The 17,801-nt window shown below is 36.2% G+C and overlaps 1 long non-coding RNA gene across 2 annotated transcripts; it reads right to left on the bottom strand.

Moving 5' to 3' along the window:
* Nucleotides 1-7,370: 7,370 nt before the first annotated feature.
* Nucleotides 7,371-17,738, bottom strand: LOC115894960. Of its 2 annotated transcripts, none has more exons than XR_004055175.1 (3): nt 17,537-17,738; nt 15,882-16,045; nt 7,371-8,558 (listed from the first exon to the last, which is right to left on the bottom strand). It is a non-coding gene; the product is annotated as an uncharacterized LOC115894960 (long non-coding RNA). The 2 variants fall into 2 exon arrangements; XR_004055176.1 differs by lacking the exon at nt 7,371-8,558 and adding an exon at nt 14,754-14,890.
* Nucleotides 17,739-17,801: the final 63 nt, after the last annotated feature.

Below are 17,801 nucleotides of genomic sequence, written 5' to 3'. Positions count from 1 at the left end.
TCTAGACTCAATGAAACTATATTTTAGTGGAGACATAGCAAAGTAAGGAAAAGATGTTAATCAACATTTTTAAGAGAGCTGTATAGAAAGGGAGAGGAGTAAGTGCTGTGTGACAATAAGAAGAATGTTTTAGGGATGATCTTCTTGTGGAGTACCTTACTGGGATTCTCTGTGTTTTCTTATAAAAATACATGCTCGTGTATGTCATTGCAGCCCTATTCACGGCAGCAAAGACATGGACTCAACATAAATGTCCATAAATGATAGACTGAATAAAGAAAATATGGTACATATATACCATAAAATATTACGCAGCCATAAAAAGGAATGAGATCATGTCATTTGCAGGGACATGGATGGAACTGGAGGCCATTATCCTCAGCAAACTAACGCAGAAACAGAAAACCAAATACTGCATGTTCTCACTTACAAGTGGGAGCTGAATAATGAGAACACAAGGACACATGGGAGGAAGCAACACACACTGGGGCCTGTTGGAGGGTGGGGCGGGTGAAGGAGAGACAGCATCAGGAAGAATAGCTAATGGATGCTGGGCTTAATACCCGGGTGATGGGAAGATACATGCCCAAACCACCATGACACACCTTTACTTATGCAAGAAACTGCACATTCCGCACATGCACCTGTGAACTTAAAATAAAAGTTGGAAAATAAAAAAACAAAAGGGAGAGGAAGTTGTCTCTGCTTAATTCACAGGAGAGACAATACTTCAACTGAGTCTAAAAAAGTTGAGAAAAGATTTCTGCGCAAGGACAAAGCTAGATGTAGTAGTACATCTCTGGAAAACAAAGTGGCATAGACAAATGCACAGAAGGGTGAGAGGGTATGAGAACACCGAGTTCAGAGAGCTGAAAGTAGTACAATATTACTTTCAGAAGGCTGTACCTCTCTTTGCTGAATGCCTACTAATAAATGCAGTGCCTAGCACATGGTAATTGCACAATAAGATTTTGTTGAATACATGTGGTATAGTTTTGAAGTAGCAATATTGTATTTTTCCTCATGTGACTATAATTTGTCTCAGTATCATTTATGAAAGTGTCCTAAGAGGTCTGCAAAATCACCTGTATCATGTATTATTTTCCTTCATGTATAGGTTAGGATGCTCTTCATTCTGTTTCACGGTCTCATTCCACTCCTCTTTTATCTTTTTTTCTTTCTTTTTTCTTTTAGTCTTTCTTTGAGACAGGGTCTTACTCTATCACTCAGGCTGGAGTGCAGTGTTGCAATCACGATCATGGCTCACTGCAGCCTTGACCTCCTGAAACCAGGTGATCCTCCCACCTCAGCCTCCTGAGTAGCAGAGACTACCAGGCATAGTTCCCAGTTAATTTTTTGTATTCTTTTAGTGATGGTATTTCACCATGTTGCCCAGGCTGGTTTCAAACTCCTGGCCTCATGTGATCTTCCCGCCTGGGCCTCCGAAAGTGCTGGGATTACAGGCCTGAGCCTCCATTAAGTTTTTAGAGTTCTGATTTTTTTCTTTTCAACTGTGGCTATTTGTGTTTGGAATTCTTTTTGTGTTTGATCATTTTGTAATCCCGTATTTTAATTTTTACTTATTTATATGTAACCATTTGGTATTCTTTTTGGAAAATGTCAATCTTTGAAGTTTTCAAGAAGTGTTTTTCTGTTGATGCTCACTCACAGTGATTTGTATCCTTGAGTATTTGCTGATAATTCACTTGCACTCATATTTGATACATCGTTCCCCTTGGAAGTCTGAGGACTTCAATAGGAACAATTGTCTTTAGGTAATTATGTTGCTCCTGTGAGTGTGGGGTATACCTCAGACGTAATCCAAGTTTTAATTCACTTCCAGAATTAAAACTCGCTGCTGTACCAAACTTTAGTATTGAGTTGTACTCGTGATCATAATAGGCATTTGCCCTCAGAACAATCTAAAGTCCTTTTTAGTTCACCTTTTTTGTTTATTTCTATTTTCAACCCTTCTCTGAAACTGCTTTCAAGACAGATGACCTCTTATCTCTATATTTATCTTTTTTTGGCTTGATCTCTTAAAGCATTCGTTAGTTCTGTAACCCCTTCCCCCAAATATTTTCACAAAATAGATTGCTCCCTTGGCTTCTATGATATTGCCCTTTTTGATTTTTCTCATGCCCTATTAGTCTTCTGAGCTTTTCCCCCCTAAATCTTTTTCCCCCCATTAGTCTTCTGAGCCTTCCCCCTCTATTAGTCTTCTGAGCTTCCCCCCTAAATTCTAGCCCTTGAATGTTGCTATATTTCAGATTCCCCCCTTTATACAGTATCAAATTCAAAGTTATCAAAGTTGTAAAATTGAGGCCAAAGATTCCCAGCTTTATCTCTAGTCTAGTTCACTTCATGTATGTATGTATGTATTTACTTATGTTTTATATATGTATGTATGCATGTATGTATGTATGTATGTATGTATTTTGAGACAGAGTCTCTCTATTGCCCAGGCTGGAGTACAGTGTCACCATTTCAGCTCACTGCAACCTCATCTCTCAGGTACAAACAATTCTGCCTCGGCCTTCCAAGTAGCTGGGATTACAGGTGCATGCCACCACACCCAGATAATTTTTGCATTTTTGGGCCTCACCATGTTGGTCTGCCTGGTCTCAAACTCCTGACCTCAAATGATCTACCCGCCTGGGCCTCCCAAAGTGCTGGGATTACAGGCGTGAGCCACTGTGCCCTGCTAGTTCTCTTTATTAAGGTCTGTATTGGTTATCTTGCATGATATATTGCACCGTACTTAGCAGCTTAATACAGCGAAAGTTTATAATCTCATACAGTTTTGAAAGCAGAAATAGGGAGCTCCTTAACTGGATGTTATGGCTCAATGTCTCTTAAAATATAACAATCTGTTGTTGGGAGCTTCAGTTATCTGAAGACTTGGTCAGAGCTGGAAGATCTGCTTCCATGATGACTCCAGTGGCTGTTGACAGAAGGCCTCAGTTCCCTGCCATGTGGACCTGCCCTCAGTGCTGCCTAAGTGTCCTTAAAACATGGCTGTAGTGTCTTCTGGTGAGTAATCCAAAAAGGAGCAAGAGGGGAAACTATGATGCTATTTACATCTAGTCTCTGAAGTGGCATATAATCATTTCTGTCCCTGCCTATGGGTAGCACAGACCAATGTTGATGCAATATGGGAGGAGATTACAAAGGAGATAACAAAAGGGTATGAATATCAGGAGGCAGGAATTATTGAGGCCATTTTGGAGGCTGGCTAACACAGGACCCAAACACTGTGCTGCCTATGTTCATTCAATTTCCTTGTAGGTGCATCATACTTAGTAAGTATAAACAAACCCATTATATTCACACTCAACTCTTTACACTGTGTCAAAACTGCCATTATTTATATCTCCTTTGATATTGTCAATCTGAATGAATGACACCACCATCCGGGCACTTAAACCAGAAATCTGGAATTACCTTTAATTTGATTTTTCTTTACCTCACTCTGTTGATGTAGCATCTACATCATTTTAAATCTACTTAAATATTGTTACCTCACCTTAGTTTCATCTTATCTCTAATACCCTCTCTCACCTTGCTCTTCTCTCTCATTTTCCCTTGTTCTAGTCCCACCCCATAATCCAGAAAAGTAGTCATTACTAAATAGAAATTTCAACATGCCATTTTTTTTGCCCAAAGGTGGGATCAAACACCAATGAAAAATATATTATTTTGAAAAATGGAAGGGAAACCAAATGGCAAAGGTTGGCTATGCAATAGCTTTTAAATGAATCTAGAAGCATTCTATCATGTTGACTGAAAATAAAGAGTTAGTTTTTTTTTTCTCAGTTGGATTTTTGATATAACCCCCAATAACCTTATACAATAGTTGAAGCATCATTTTCTGATGGTGAATGATGACATTTCGACTGATATAAATCAGCTATTTAACAATGGTGCATAAAGAAAAATACAGCAAATATATCAAGTGTCCATGAAGAGCAGGCCATTCTTTCTACAACATTAATCATTCAATAGGGCACAAGAGTTGACAGCAAAATTAAATGATTTGCTCTTAAATCAATAATAGATGAAAATGCAAGAAAAAATAGAATTATTGTCTATCTATGACATTTTCATAACGGACAGCATTATTGGGTGAGAGCAATGCTGCTACTCCTACTCTTCTACCTACTCTTTATTATTTGCATTTCCTTCAATACGTATCAAAATCAGAGATGAGAAAAAAAAAGAAATAAAAATACCTGTAAGAAAAATGTTTTCAAACATGTGCTGTAAGTCACAGTACTATGTCATTTACTCAAGCTGCCCTGATATTTAATATATTAATACTAAAAATGTGATACAATGAGACAGGAGAATACAGTAATTATGCAACCTTGGCATTAGACAAAACACACCATATCTCTTAGACAAGAGTCAAGAATTAACCAATATTAGATGTGAAGAGATCCTAAAGATCACCTAGCCCTGCCACCTCATTACATAGGCAACAAAACTGGGGCCCAAGGGAAAAATTATGTCACAATTTCTAACCAAGAAAAATCTGCAAACGTGATGGCAATAGGCTAATTTCAGAAATGTGTTCAATGCCAAAGGACCAATAGCCTAACAGAATTATTATCTATCATAATAAATCTAAGAAATGAAAAGTATGTAATAATATTATATTATATATTGGTGATCACAACAAGTAATAGTACTTATGAACAACACTCTAATAAAAATGGCAGTCAAATTAGGAAGCTCTTGGTTATGTGTGAGAGGGGAAAATCCTTGATAGAATGATTAGTAATTATGAGTATAGAAAACATTTCTAATATGGTAACAAATTAATTAAAAATTAATGTGTTTATTTTAGCAAAATATAAAATGACTTTCACGATTCGTTTCAGAAAATAAGCACTACTGATTTTGGTGATTGACTAAGATGAAGGAGCTTAGGACTGATAATGTCTTCCCAATAAGAAATTACAGCTAACTGATAGGCATTATAATATAGGAGTCAATCAGGAAACTGCAACATTTACCAGAGAAAATAAAACCATGAGATGTAATTTATAGCAATATTTCAATTTATGCCACAAATAATAATACCAGACTCTCTGTGTGACAGCTTACAGAAAATGATCTGAAAAGAAATTCGTAGTTTTAATACATCATTAAATAAAAATATATTTTCTTATTAATAGTATTCATTAGTATACTCTGTATGGTATATAATATGAAATATCATGAAGAATACTATTAATATATTCAACTAATACTTCTTTCCTTCATGAGAAATATTCTTTATCTTGTCTCTAACCCCTATTTATAAACCAAACTCATCCACATCATCTCCAAACAGCTCCTCCTCCAAACTTCCATAATGTTACTGAAGACTTAGTCTTATCTCAGAATATTCAAGGGCAGTCACTCGGAGTCATCTTTTATTTTGCCTTTACCTGTATTGTGTAAGTATTGAAGACTCTATCTCCAAATTTTTCTGTTATGTTTATCCTTTTGATTTTTGCACTAATTTAGACCCGATTACTTCTAATGTCTTATCTAGTATCTGTTCCTTCTATGCTTCCTTCTTTTCTCAGAGTCATATGCTTGAAAAGTCAGAAAACTCTAGGGAGCACATAATCTCTTTCCAAATGAGAAAGTCCACACGAATCTATGGAGTACCTACTGATCATCAGGCATTTGCTAGGTTTAGAGATCTATAGTGGGCCATAGGAATTGCTTTACTCAACTGCAGTGCATCTCTATTTATGCAACTCAACCACTCTCCTTTCACTCTTTGTCTCTGTACTTTTGCTAATGTACTTCTCTCTGACTTCTGAGTCATTTGCTCAATACTTTTTCCACATTTCAAGTTTCATTTCCTGATATTATCTTGCTGGCCTGGTCATTATTTTTCCCTCTTGCTCAGAGTTTTGCACCAGCCTTCCTTGAAGACAACTACTTAGCACATAGACCAGCTGCCCTTGGGTCAAGTGGCTGCTGGTTTCATGCCCTGTGGAAAGAGAAGGGGGTTGCAAAGCTTAGAAGATGGTCTCCTATGCTTATTGAATTGTTTTAGTAAATATTTTATTAGATCAATTTCCTTCATTGTACAAAGAGTATGTTTAATAAGGTACCCACTTTCATAACAGAAAAATGATAGTATCACTTTTAAATCTAGAGAAGCAGCAAGTTGCAACATGTTGATTTAGGGGTATTTGTGGGTATTTGAGATGAGTCACCTGTTAAGTAGTTGGAAACATGGATGTAGATCTTAGGAGAGGGGTTTAGTCATTCTAGAGAAACACATTTGAGAGTTATCAGGATGTATGTTGACAGCATCACACATAAAGGAGATTAGTCTATGTGACCATAGAGAACGTCTTCAATGTTGGGTCAACGTTAAAACTCAGGGAACATCAGAAGAACAACTCACTAAGAAGATTGAAAGAGTCAGTCAGAGGAGTATGAGAAAATCATAATTTATGTTTACCATGCGTGCTTAATATGATCAAATTTTCTGTAGGAGTTTCCAACCTATCTTTCTATCTTCTTTTTCCTCTTCCATATATATAAATATATGTATATGTTCCAATGATTTAGTCCATTAGACCTCCAACTCTTACCCAATAATTTCTCATGCTTCATACAACCTATTCTTTCCTTGTGCTCACAATTCTCTTCTTCAAATCTCTACCTATCGAAATCGATTTTATCTTTCAAGATACATTCTGTATCTATTTTTTTAGTTGATTTTACATTTTAACATATACACATTTATATACTTTTCTCCCCCTTTTACTGGATTTTAGGCTTTTGGGAACCTAGACAGTGTTTTTATTATTGCATCTCTTCTGATGGTACTTAGTAGGCATATGAGAAATAAGGTTTTTATTCCTAGCAGTGTCACTGATTCTGCCTACGTCACTATTTGCTTTTCCCGCCATTTTGCTTTCCTCTTACTGGCCTGACTCCCAGCAGGAAAAAAAAAAAAAAGAAATGTAAACATATTAGCACTTTTTCCAGAAAGAGTTAGTAAAAGAAAAAAATTACAAAAAGAAAAACAGGTTTCTTAGGCTCATGTTTAACAGTAATAGAAGAGGTGGTATTTTGTTTTTCTCATATACATTAAATTGCTGTAAGGTTTGGCAAGAACAATAAAAACTTTCCATGCTCCATCTAAGTCAAGTGTTCTGTGTTATTGAAATTTGTTCATTATCAAGAAACCTCTTCCTGTTTAGACATAAATGCAAATGCATGCTAAAATCTAATGATAAAATTAACATTTGGACAATCTCATACGTTCACCATGTACATGCTCAATAATCGAAATTATTATGGTAATTTAAATGAATTTTCCAACACTTTCAAAAGTTTTATTTATAAATATCCATGATAGAGACATTGTACATTTGTATGACCTTACTTCTTTCTCTTCATGTTTATTTCCTGGAGATAACATTCCCCACTCCCTAACAACAATACCTTTAAGGGCAAAATAGTATTTAATTCTGACTAGGTTTTGTATCTATATAAGAGTGTGTGTGTGTGTGTGTGTGTGTGTGTGTGTGTGTGTGTGTCTGTGAGAGAGAGAGAGAGGGGGAGAGAGAGAGAAAAGAGATAGAGAGAGAGAGATTGAGAATTCTAGCATCATAATTTGGTGGGTAAATCGGAATCAGTTTGTCAGTAAACAGACCTATCAGAAAGTACAGAATAGCTTGCCAAATAAACTTTCCTTAACAACAGGCTCTCAGCTGTTCGTATTTTATTTTCTAATATTTGCCTGTGCTGCATCATTTAATATTGTTTTGCTTGCAATAGCATAACTCTAATCTTTAACTGATTCTTCCAGTTGTCTCTTTTTGCCATTGGCATTCTAATCAATTAAGGTTTTCTATTGCACTGCCTCCTGATTTTCCTTCATCCATTTTTTTTGCTCCGTAAAGAATGAAATACATAACAAGGTGAAAGCCTATGTTTATGTAGGTATACCTTTATTTTATTTCTCACACTCGAATAGGTCCTTTCATTTTATTTTTCTTACATTTTCTTATCTCAGGTCAAATTTCCCCTGCATCATATGCTTAGTGGTATTTCCTTTCAATCAAAGCAAACCAAAAAGTACATTCCAGAGGTTTTATAGCTATTAATAAAATATCTCTAGAGCTTGTCAGGCCATTTTGTGCAATAATGTTATCCACATATCCTTAATGACTCTATGTGATAAACAGTGTTATTGTTAGGCACCAACTGCCTAAATAATCCTTTAACAGCAGTATAAAAATTGAGTAAAGTAACTGAAAGTTGGTGGATATCTCAGCTCCACAGTTCAGATTCCCTATCTCTCCTTTATTGCATATATTCACACATGTATCTTGGCACGGTCTCTGTATGCCGGCAACTGAGAAATTCTACTTGTCAGTCTCTTCACAGGTTGATTAGAGCTGTTACTTGCTGGTCAGTGTTTGAGTGTCTCAAAGATCACTGCCACATATCTTGATATATTTTAATTATACCCTGCATGTATGAAAAAGGACCGTTTCATTTTCACCAGAAACAATAGGTTGTTTGACCTTGTGCTGGGGAAAAAAAAGAATGAAAGTAAGCATATAGAATACAAATAAACACTTCTTCATGGACAAAAAGAAAATATCTTTTAGGAAAGAGGACAGTCATTGCACTGTCCTCCAAATATTTCTGATACTCAGTTAAGTATGAAGTTGATTTAAGTCCAAAGTCTATTTGTGTCCTTAACTAATGAAAATAGTCTGAAGTGCCATATATTTAGCTTTCAGCCCTGTCATAAGAAATATCACAGACAGAGGTGACTGAGCTGGATGGATAGATAATCCAGGCTTCCTTTTCACTCTCTCTGTAATAGAATCCCCAGGATAGCACTCCTGATGCCAGCAAGATAACCTTTCTTCCTTCCTAAGACTTTCCAAAGCATTAAAGACTCTATCTACCCCAGGGAATTTGGTTAAAAAGTGGAAGAAAATCCTTCTTTTGTTTTCTTTTCCTTTTCTATTTTTGAGATTACCTTGGTATTTTTTTTGTTTCAAAGTTTTCATTTTCTGCCTCTGTCATATCTGTTTCTGCCCTACTTCTGCACAGGAGTCAATACAAATGACTAAATGGCTTTAAACTTCCTGGGGGTAAATTATGCTATTTTGTAATTTTAACTCTTAAGGAAAAAAAAAACTTTCCATAAATTAAGGAGAAAATACTTCTAATCACATTTCTATACAAATTCAATGGTGCCAGCCAACAGAATGTAGTGGTTGGAAAAGAGAACATTTTATGAATGCCCAGATATAAAAGAGCTCAAATAAGAGACATTGGGTATTGAAGACTTGGAGAAAATAGCAGAATTTGACCTTAGTATTCACAACAAATGCTCCCATTTGAGTAGTGTTATCTGTGTGAATAGCATTCCAAATAATAGGTTCATACAGGCACTGCTTGAAGTTTTGAAGAAAGTCATCCAAACTAGGGCAAAATGTAATAAATAATATAAATGTAAATACATATAGATGTTGATGTGATAAATTTTGGTGTATCCAAAGGAAATGATATAAAACAACTACATAGTAAAATTTAACATCCATTTTCCTAGTTGTATCATTTAAAATAATTGTATTTTCTGAAAGTTAACACTATTAGGAAAACATGGTTTTCTTTTCCTTTTCTGCCAAATATGACACACACACACACACACACACACGTATATAAAACATTTCTCATATACTTGCATGTTAATTTAGATATATTTGTTTATATAAATAAATTTATATTCAATTATATAATTGTATTATTTATCTATATAAACAGATAAATAGAAAATATATACATATTATTTTTAACAAAATGGTGCTGACATCATACATACTCTTTTAACCTGATGTTTTTAATGTTACATCATTCTGCACCACTATTGGCAGATCTCCTCATCAGAAAAATTTTGTGCCCTGTCCCCTGTCCTGTTTCTCTGGGTCTTCATATCTGGTCGAGCATCTATGAGTGTCTCTTTCCTGACCAGGTGCTGTGAGACTGTAACCAGACCTCAATGCAACCAAACCAGAACTGCTTCAGAGCTGTGCTTTCCTGCTTATCCGAAGGACACTTCTGGATCTCAAGGCTAAATCACAAGATCTAGGGACTCAAGAATTTGCTAGTAGTGGCTATGGTCATCCTGGATGGGGACAGAGATGTTTGATGTTTTCTTCTTGATATTACTCAGGAAAGGATCATTGCCTCACTGCCTCACTGCCATAGCCTAGGGCCCTGAGGAGTCTCTGCAACTTGTCACTGTGGTCTGAAAGGCATCAAAAAGGGTGCTTCAGGAACAGTCTACTTGGGCAAAGTAATTATGTACCATGGGTGGTTTCCTCTGCACAACTGTTGTCAGATAAGACTCTGAATCTCCTGGTTTCCTTCTAAAATGGGGGAGTGGGGAGCTTAGGGGGTGACAGTACCAAAGATGTTTGCAATTATATTATTAACTTGAAATAAGTCAATAGGAGTTTGTCCCACAGTCTTGGGCATGGTTATCATTATTTTGAACAAATACATTGATTTTTCTTCTTGCGTATAGTGGTAAATTGGAGAGACAAAAATGCCACAATGTCAGGAACTAGTTAGAAGAATAGAGGCCATGTTGGCAAATGATTGAACTCATTCATTCATTCACTCACTCGACAAAGATTTATTGAACCCATGTCATGTGCCAGGCTCTAAGGAATCAACAAAGATGCATTTGCTTGCCTGTTAAGTCTCCTTAAAATTTGGCACAGCAGATGTGCTTTGTTATATATTGAAGTCAGTTACTAGTGAAGGCAGGAGTGTTAAAGCAAAGTTTAGGTTATATCTAGAAATAGCATTGCTGCAGTCTGCAAAATCCTACTGACATGGAATTCTCATTTAAGTACATGAATATTGGGAATCTGGGGCATACATAAATAAAGAATTCACCTGATACATTTCAAAAACTGCCTTCTGAACTATTTAATTAACAACCTATGAAAAATATACTCTTGAGACGTAAGTGGATAATAGATGTCACCTTTGTTCTATAAAAATGCTTTGCTACCACTAAAACTTAATTTTAAAATGAACAGTCAGCATTTGCAACAAGCTGTCTCTCTGAAAGTTCCACCTATCCTGGTTTGACACAAATAATGAAGAAGGGCAACATTTACCCTCATTGCTACGGTGGAAAATTTTATTTCTCATTGGATTTTAAGGTGTAGTGTTGTCTCTAGAGTATGAAGATTGACAGGGCAGATGGTCTTTATTGTTCCTAAAGGTCTCTTTAGTAAATGACACACTAATTCTTTAGTACTTTCATCTATCTACCCTCCCCATGCAATTAAAATTTGGTGACACATTTTTATGGTCACTAAACGAGCATAAATTAACATTAATTAGGGATATTGTAAGGTAATTCCCTAATCGAGAAGTTACATGCAGATGGGAGGAGCGCAAGGACTACTAATAAAGTTCTCAAAATCACCTCTAACACTTCTAAGAGCAAAGAGGTTACCTTTTGTCTTTATAAGTTAGATTTTGCAGAAGAAAAGTAAGATTTATTACTAATCTTACGTTTTTAGACAATTAGAGTCTGTTCCCTCACTCCACCTTTGAGCCTGAGACACATACATCTTTGGTAAAGAACACAGGCTCTTTGAATTAATTAATTCATTCATTAATCAATAGCCGACATGCCTTCTAGGCTTGCATTTTAGGTGCCAATGTTGAAGGATTCTTACACTGGGCATAATGGCTTCAATAAGCCATTAGGCGAAAACCACAATAAGGCATTTAAAAAGGCTTTGCAGTTAGATCAGAGGATAGCTGTCATCCTTGGAAAACTCCCCCCTCCCAATATCCATGGGATCAGTTTAAATTGCTGGCTGCTCTCATATGGAAAAGAATTCTTTCTACCTTTTGACATTCGTGTAGGCTAAGGAAACTCTTCGATATGGTTTTCATCACTTGTAACCTTTATACCTTTTAAAATTTTGTGCGTGATGCTTAGTTCTTACCTTGTCAACAAGACAAGAAGCAGCAGTACTGTTTTCTGCTGCCGAATATTTCATATTAAAATTCACAATATTTAATGTTTTTAAGAAAAGAAATTGGCACAACATCTCTATGGTGCATCTGCTGGGTATGGCTGTCAGTTATTATAATAGGGTTTCTAACAAATGACATGTCAAAGGCTTGACTTTCAAAGCCCTTATGCAGAGTGTCAATCATTTGCTTTCTGCCTTTTCAAATGAGCCTTCTTCCAAGAGCACTTTTAAGGTGTGTGTGACCTGACTTTTCATCAAAAATTCTTTCTGTCCTTATTTTATCTTGTGGAAAATCTTTCCTATAATGAAAATGTGAAAGGACAGAAATGACCAATTTTGAGTAATAATGAAGCATTTTTAACAATAATGTCTAGGATTCTTTGTTATTTATTCCTATCATAGTTGCTTGTCATCTCCCTTTTTCTTCTTTGCTATCTCTTCCATATGTAATTCTTCATTAATATTCTGTAAACTTTGGATAATTATTAGTCTTTGTCTTAATATTTTGGGTCTGTTATTACTGATTTACATTGAGAGCCTGTATCAAATTGAGTAACTTTCAGCTTTGAAGTTAAAAATGGAAGCACACATATAAAAAACTGAAATAAACAGAAGTTCTTCATGTATGTTCTTACTTAGCAACCCTGAAAAAATGTTCAGTTCACAGGGTTTCTGAAACAAGCTAGAGAATCATCAGCCATATCATTTACAGTCATTCCAACAAGACATGTCAGTGATGGCTATTGGGGACTGGACTTTGATTGGGAAAGTAGGTGTTAATTTTAGAACAGTATTTCTGGAGATAAATCAACTAGTTACCTAACAAAGGAAGCACGTTATATTAAAAAACAACCGTAATTTTACTATAAGTCCCTATGCATTAATTGACTAATATTGAACAAACATTTTTCACTTCAAATAATAAAAAGTAATTTATATGAGAACTTTGTGAGTCCCCAAAAAGTGACTAATTTTGAAATAAAAAACATATTATCTCCCTCCCTTCCCTCCTTTCCTCATGCAAAAACTAATTGCATGCCTACTCTGTGCTCAATGTTAAAAATATGTGACTTCTTTTCTTACAGCTTAGCAGAGCTACAGATTTAAACAGAAATTATGTTAAACACGGAATACTGTTATTGTTTTCCTTGTATCATTTACTGGAGGTGAATTGAAGGTGGCATAGACATTTCAGACATAAAGATAAAATGGTCTATCTAGTAACACAGAACTAACAGTCATTTCCTGCAAATGTACCATCTCATCTTATTGTCCCTAAGAGGTGCACATCTGGGCTCCCACGTACTCTTCACTAAATATGTAATCTTATTCACTCATTAGGCAGTAAACTTATTGGCCTCATCATCTTTCATATTGCCTGGCTCTCAGTAGATACTGGATAATAAGCAAAAACAATAAACTAAAACAAACTATTCTATAATCACTAAATTTAACTTAAACAATTGGTTTATATTTCTGAATTACCTGTGTTTGGCTAAGATCCAAATCAGGTGTCAGATTCCAACAAGAAACTATTCTTTACTTACAAAAGCGTTAACAAAAAACTGAAAGAAGGCTTTGGCTAAACATTATGGACTCAAAAGTTTCAAATACAATTGGAAAACACTTTTTGGCCTCTTATCTAAACCAGCTTTATAAACCTCATGAGGTTTCACTAACATTTATTCGTTTCCCTTGGTGACAGGCAGCCTGGTATTAGGTTGGTGAAAAAGTAATTGCAGTTTTGGGAAGCACTAAGTATGCTTTTAGCATGTATTAAAAAAAAAAAAAAAAAACACTTTATTTATAGATATTTCTGAGAGAGCACAAGAGAGTAAGAGAACAGAAAAGGGAATAGAAAGAACTGGGTGTCTCTTGCCAGAATCTGACAGCTTGAACTTTATGAAAGATTAAAAGGGAAAAAGAAAAGAATATAACCACAGATACTTTGGTTTATGATGTGAAACAAAATCTTTTTCATCCTAAAAATTCTGCCCTAGAAATGAGTACAAAACTCCCTTAATTTAATGGAGAAGGTAACTTAATTATGCAAATCAACAGGAGATTGACCCTGCTATGAATTTTTAATAATATACTAATTGCCTGATAAGGAAATCAAATTAGACTTTAGTGGTAAATTTTCATCTGAGTGTGCTGGGAATTGTAGCATCAACTCTGTTTTACAATAATGATCCTGGAGCTGATGTTTTGTTTGTCAGATGAAAATACTGGTCTATCTTTTGGCATGTATTGTCTTGATTAAGTATTGACTTTTAAAATTTCACTAAGTCCATCTCAGCTCTTTTCCAATGATCTCTAAAATGAATCCCAGTTGTCTCATCTGCTTGTTTACAAGACTGCAGAACAGTGACAATTGGTTAACTATGAAAGCCGAGTAAGGATGACTTTTTCCCTTAAGCGTTAGTAAGTAAAAAATTTGTTCTTATATAGTCGGATCAGTACACAGCAAAAGAGGTCATTTGTCTAGTGGGTTTTTGTTATAAAAGAACTACTTGGAACATTGAAGAACTTTTTCCGGGTACAACTCTCTTCTCAGCCATATTAATGTAAAATGTGATTTTTTTTTCTCTACTCTTCCTTTACTTCAAGAATCTTAGAGAGCAGATCAAAATAATTTCAGAAAGAACACATTGACTTCTTTAATAACAAGATTTTTTTGTGTGTAAAATCAAAACAGAAAGTGCAGGGAAAAACATAAATCTAGATTTATAACAGGCAAATTTTCCAGAAGACTTATTATTAAAATACATTGGAGAACAGGTGGAGGTAGATAATTTTCTTTTGCTCAATTACTCTCACTTCACCATGCCTATTTTCTAAAAAAACAAAAAAACAAAAAAAAAGGCTTCCATATTTAGAAAATGGCTAGGCACTGGAAGGAGCAAATTTTACAAACTAATTGGTCATTAATTAACAAACATTTTTTGCTATCTACTTAGGGGAAAGGTACAATATTAAGCATTAGGGATGAAAGTAGAATTACAGAGGGGAAAGGAAAGAGAGATATTTGCCATAGTCTTGGAAATTAGAATTGGCAGAAAAAGGCAAATTCCTATACAAATCAAATAAACAGTAACAAAAAGACAGTGTATTATAAAGCAGACAGTTAGGTAACATGGGAGTTTATGATGGGGGCTTAACTAAGTCTGACAGTTCACACTTCCAAAGCAAATTAGAAAAAAAAATTCAGACCTGAAGGATCTGTAAGAGCTTTAGATATTTACTAGATTAAGACTAGGAGGGGAGATATTCTAGTTTAGGGAGCAGTATGTGTTAAAGCTCTGTTGAAGCTAGTACAACATGCAAAGTTCTAGGTACCTAGAATACATGTGCAAGAATGACTAGCAAAATATGAGGCTAAGAGAGACCAAAGAAGCTAGATCACACATGACTTGTAGTCACATAATACATGTTTAAGAATGTCTTGCTATGACTAAAACATAGTATTTCAATTTCAGAAAATACTCTTCAGCATTTATATTTGAAAATTATTTTATTCTGGTAAGAATGCTTAACATGAGGACTATCCTGTTAACAAATATTTTGGTGTACAACCAAATACAACAATAGTCAACAGTATTGTTGACTATATTGCTGACAATGTTGTACTGCAGATTGCTAGGGTTTATTCATCTTGTTTAACTTAAACTTTATCCCCTTTGATTAGTAATTTCTCATTTCCCCCTTCACCAGGCACTGTCAATCACCATTCCATTCTTTGATTCTATGAATTTGCCTATTTTAGATACCTAATTTAAGTGAAATCATGCAGTATTTGTCCTTTTGTGACTGGCTTATTTCACTTACCATGATGTCCTCAAGGCTCACTTATGTTGTCCCATATGGCAGAATTTCTTTCTTTTTTAAATCTGAATAATATTTCCTTGTATGTATACATCACATTTATTTTATGCACTCATCTGGTTATAGATCTTTAGGTTGTTTCCACATCTTGGCTATTCTGAATAGTGCTGCAAAATAAATTGAATAATAACATTTTTATATCAATCATTCTTACTCTCCAGAGCATATGTTTTTCAGAATATCTGCTGAAAACATGAAAGGCTAGGGGGCTGCTAAACATTAAAACCCAAATTTTCATATTCCTTCCTTGTCTTGGATCATTACGAGAAAGTATTTTTCTCTTGCAAATGATGTCTTTATTCATTTCATCTGACACTTTTGAAGCACTCCAAAGACTACTACTCTAGGAACTATGGAGTTGGGGAAGTGTACACACTCTCCTTGGGGCCCAGTGTCTTTATCTGCAAGAAATGCAAAATAATACCTTCCTTTCAGAGTTACCATGAGGCTTGTCAATAGGTTACATAATGAACAACATTTTCTATGTATGGAAAATATTGTTCCAAATGCTACCCATGTGAGATTAGCTTCTTGTATCCCTACTACAACACTGTGATATAGGAGTTATTAACCCTCTATTACAGATGAGCAAACTGAAAGAGAGAGCCTACATACATTGCTCCAGATTATAAAGCTAAAAAATTATAGTGCTTGGACTTGAACCACCTCACTCCACTGTCACTGGCACATAGGAGAATAATAACAATTAAAATAGCATAGATAGGCCGGGCGCGGTGGCTCAAGCCTGTAATCCCAGCACTTTGGGAGGCCGAGAGGGGCGGACCACGAGGTCAAGAGATCGAGACCATCCTGGATAACATGGTGAAACCCCGTCTCTACTAAAAAATACAAAAAAAAACTAGCTGGGCGAGGTGGCGGGCCCCTATAGTCCCAGCTACTGGGGAGGCTGAGGCAGGAGAATGGCGTAAACCCGGGAGGCGGAGCTTGCAGTGAGCTGAGATCCGGCCACTGCACTCCAGCCTGGGTAACAGAGCAAGACTCTGTCTCTTAGAAAAGTTTGGGTTTTTTTTCCAGTAATATCCTTGTATGGTGCAAACACTATATAATGCTGTGCTACTGCCCATTTTCTTTCCAGTAAGGAAAAGGCCCTCAATTTTCCAGACATTTCTTGAGTACCATACTTGTGCCAGGCCCTGGGAAACAGTGATCAGCAGGAGGGACAAAGAGCCTACCCTCATGGGGCTTATAGTGTACAGGGGCTGAGGTGGTGATATTTGTCAAATAATCACCCAAACAATTAGTAATCGTGATAAGCCCAATGAAAGAAAAGTATATGAAACTTAATTGGGAAGGGGGTGGTTTAGGGAAGACTCGAAAGTGACAATGGAGCTATCAAGTTCAAGAAGGAGTTAGTTGGGGAGGGGGCTGCAGGAAGAAGTGCATGCCTGGAGGCAGGAACAGCATGTGTCCCAGTAGTTCAGGGTGGGGGGCCTGGGCTGGTGAGAAAGGGCAATGGAGAAGGAAGCAGAGGAGACCATGCAGACACTGCAAGTGCTAGAAACCCGATCCACGCTGGCTTCAGAGGGTGGAGGGGAGGTTCTTCTTGGCTTCCATAATAGAAATGTCCAGGGACCTACCGACTTCAGATTCAACGCAAACGCATCTGGGCCTGGTCTGTATCCCTCCCTCTCTCTTCTCTCAGCATCTTCCTTAGGCGGTTCCCCTCCTGGCATCCCAAGAGCTGCAGCATCAGCAGGAGAGAGTGAGCCTACTTCCACAGTCCTGGCACAGGGATGGAGAAGATGTTTCGTGGGTTCCAAATGGCTCAGTAGCCTATCTTTGGAGCGAATCAGCGAGCGGAGAGGGATGAACTGCTCTGATTGGCCAGATCCAGTCACATGC

This window comes from Rhinopithecus roxellana, chromosome 19 (genome assembly GCF_007565055.1).
Source record: "Rhinopithecus roxellana isolate Shanxi Qingling chromosome 19, ASM756505v1, whole genome shotgun sequence".
Taxonomy (NCBI): Eukaryota; Metazoa; Chordata; class Mammalia; order Primates; family Cercopithecidae; genus Rhinopithecus; species Rhinopithecus roxellana.
Note: the sequence above shows the minus strand (reverse complement) of the source record. Positions and strands in the feature narration are given on the sequence as shown.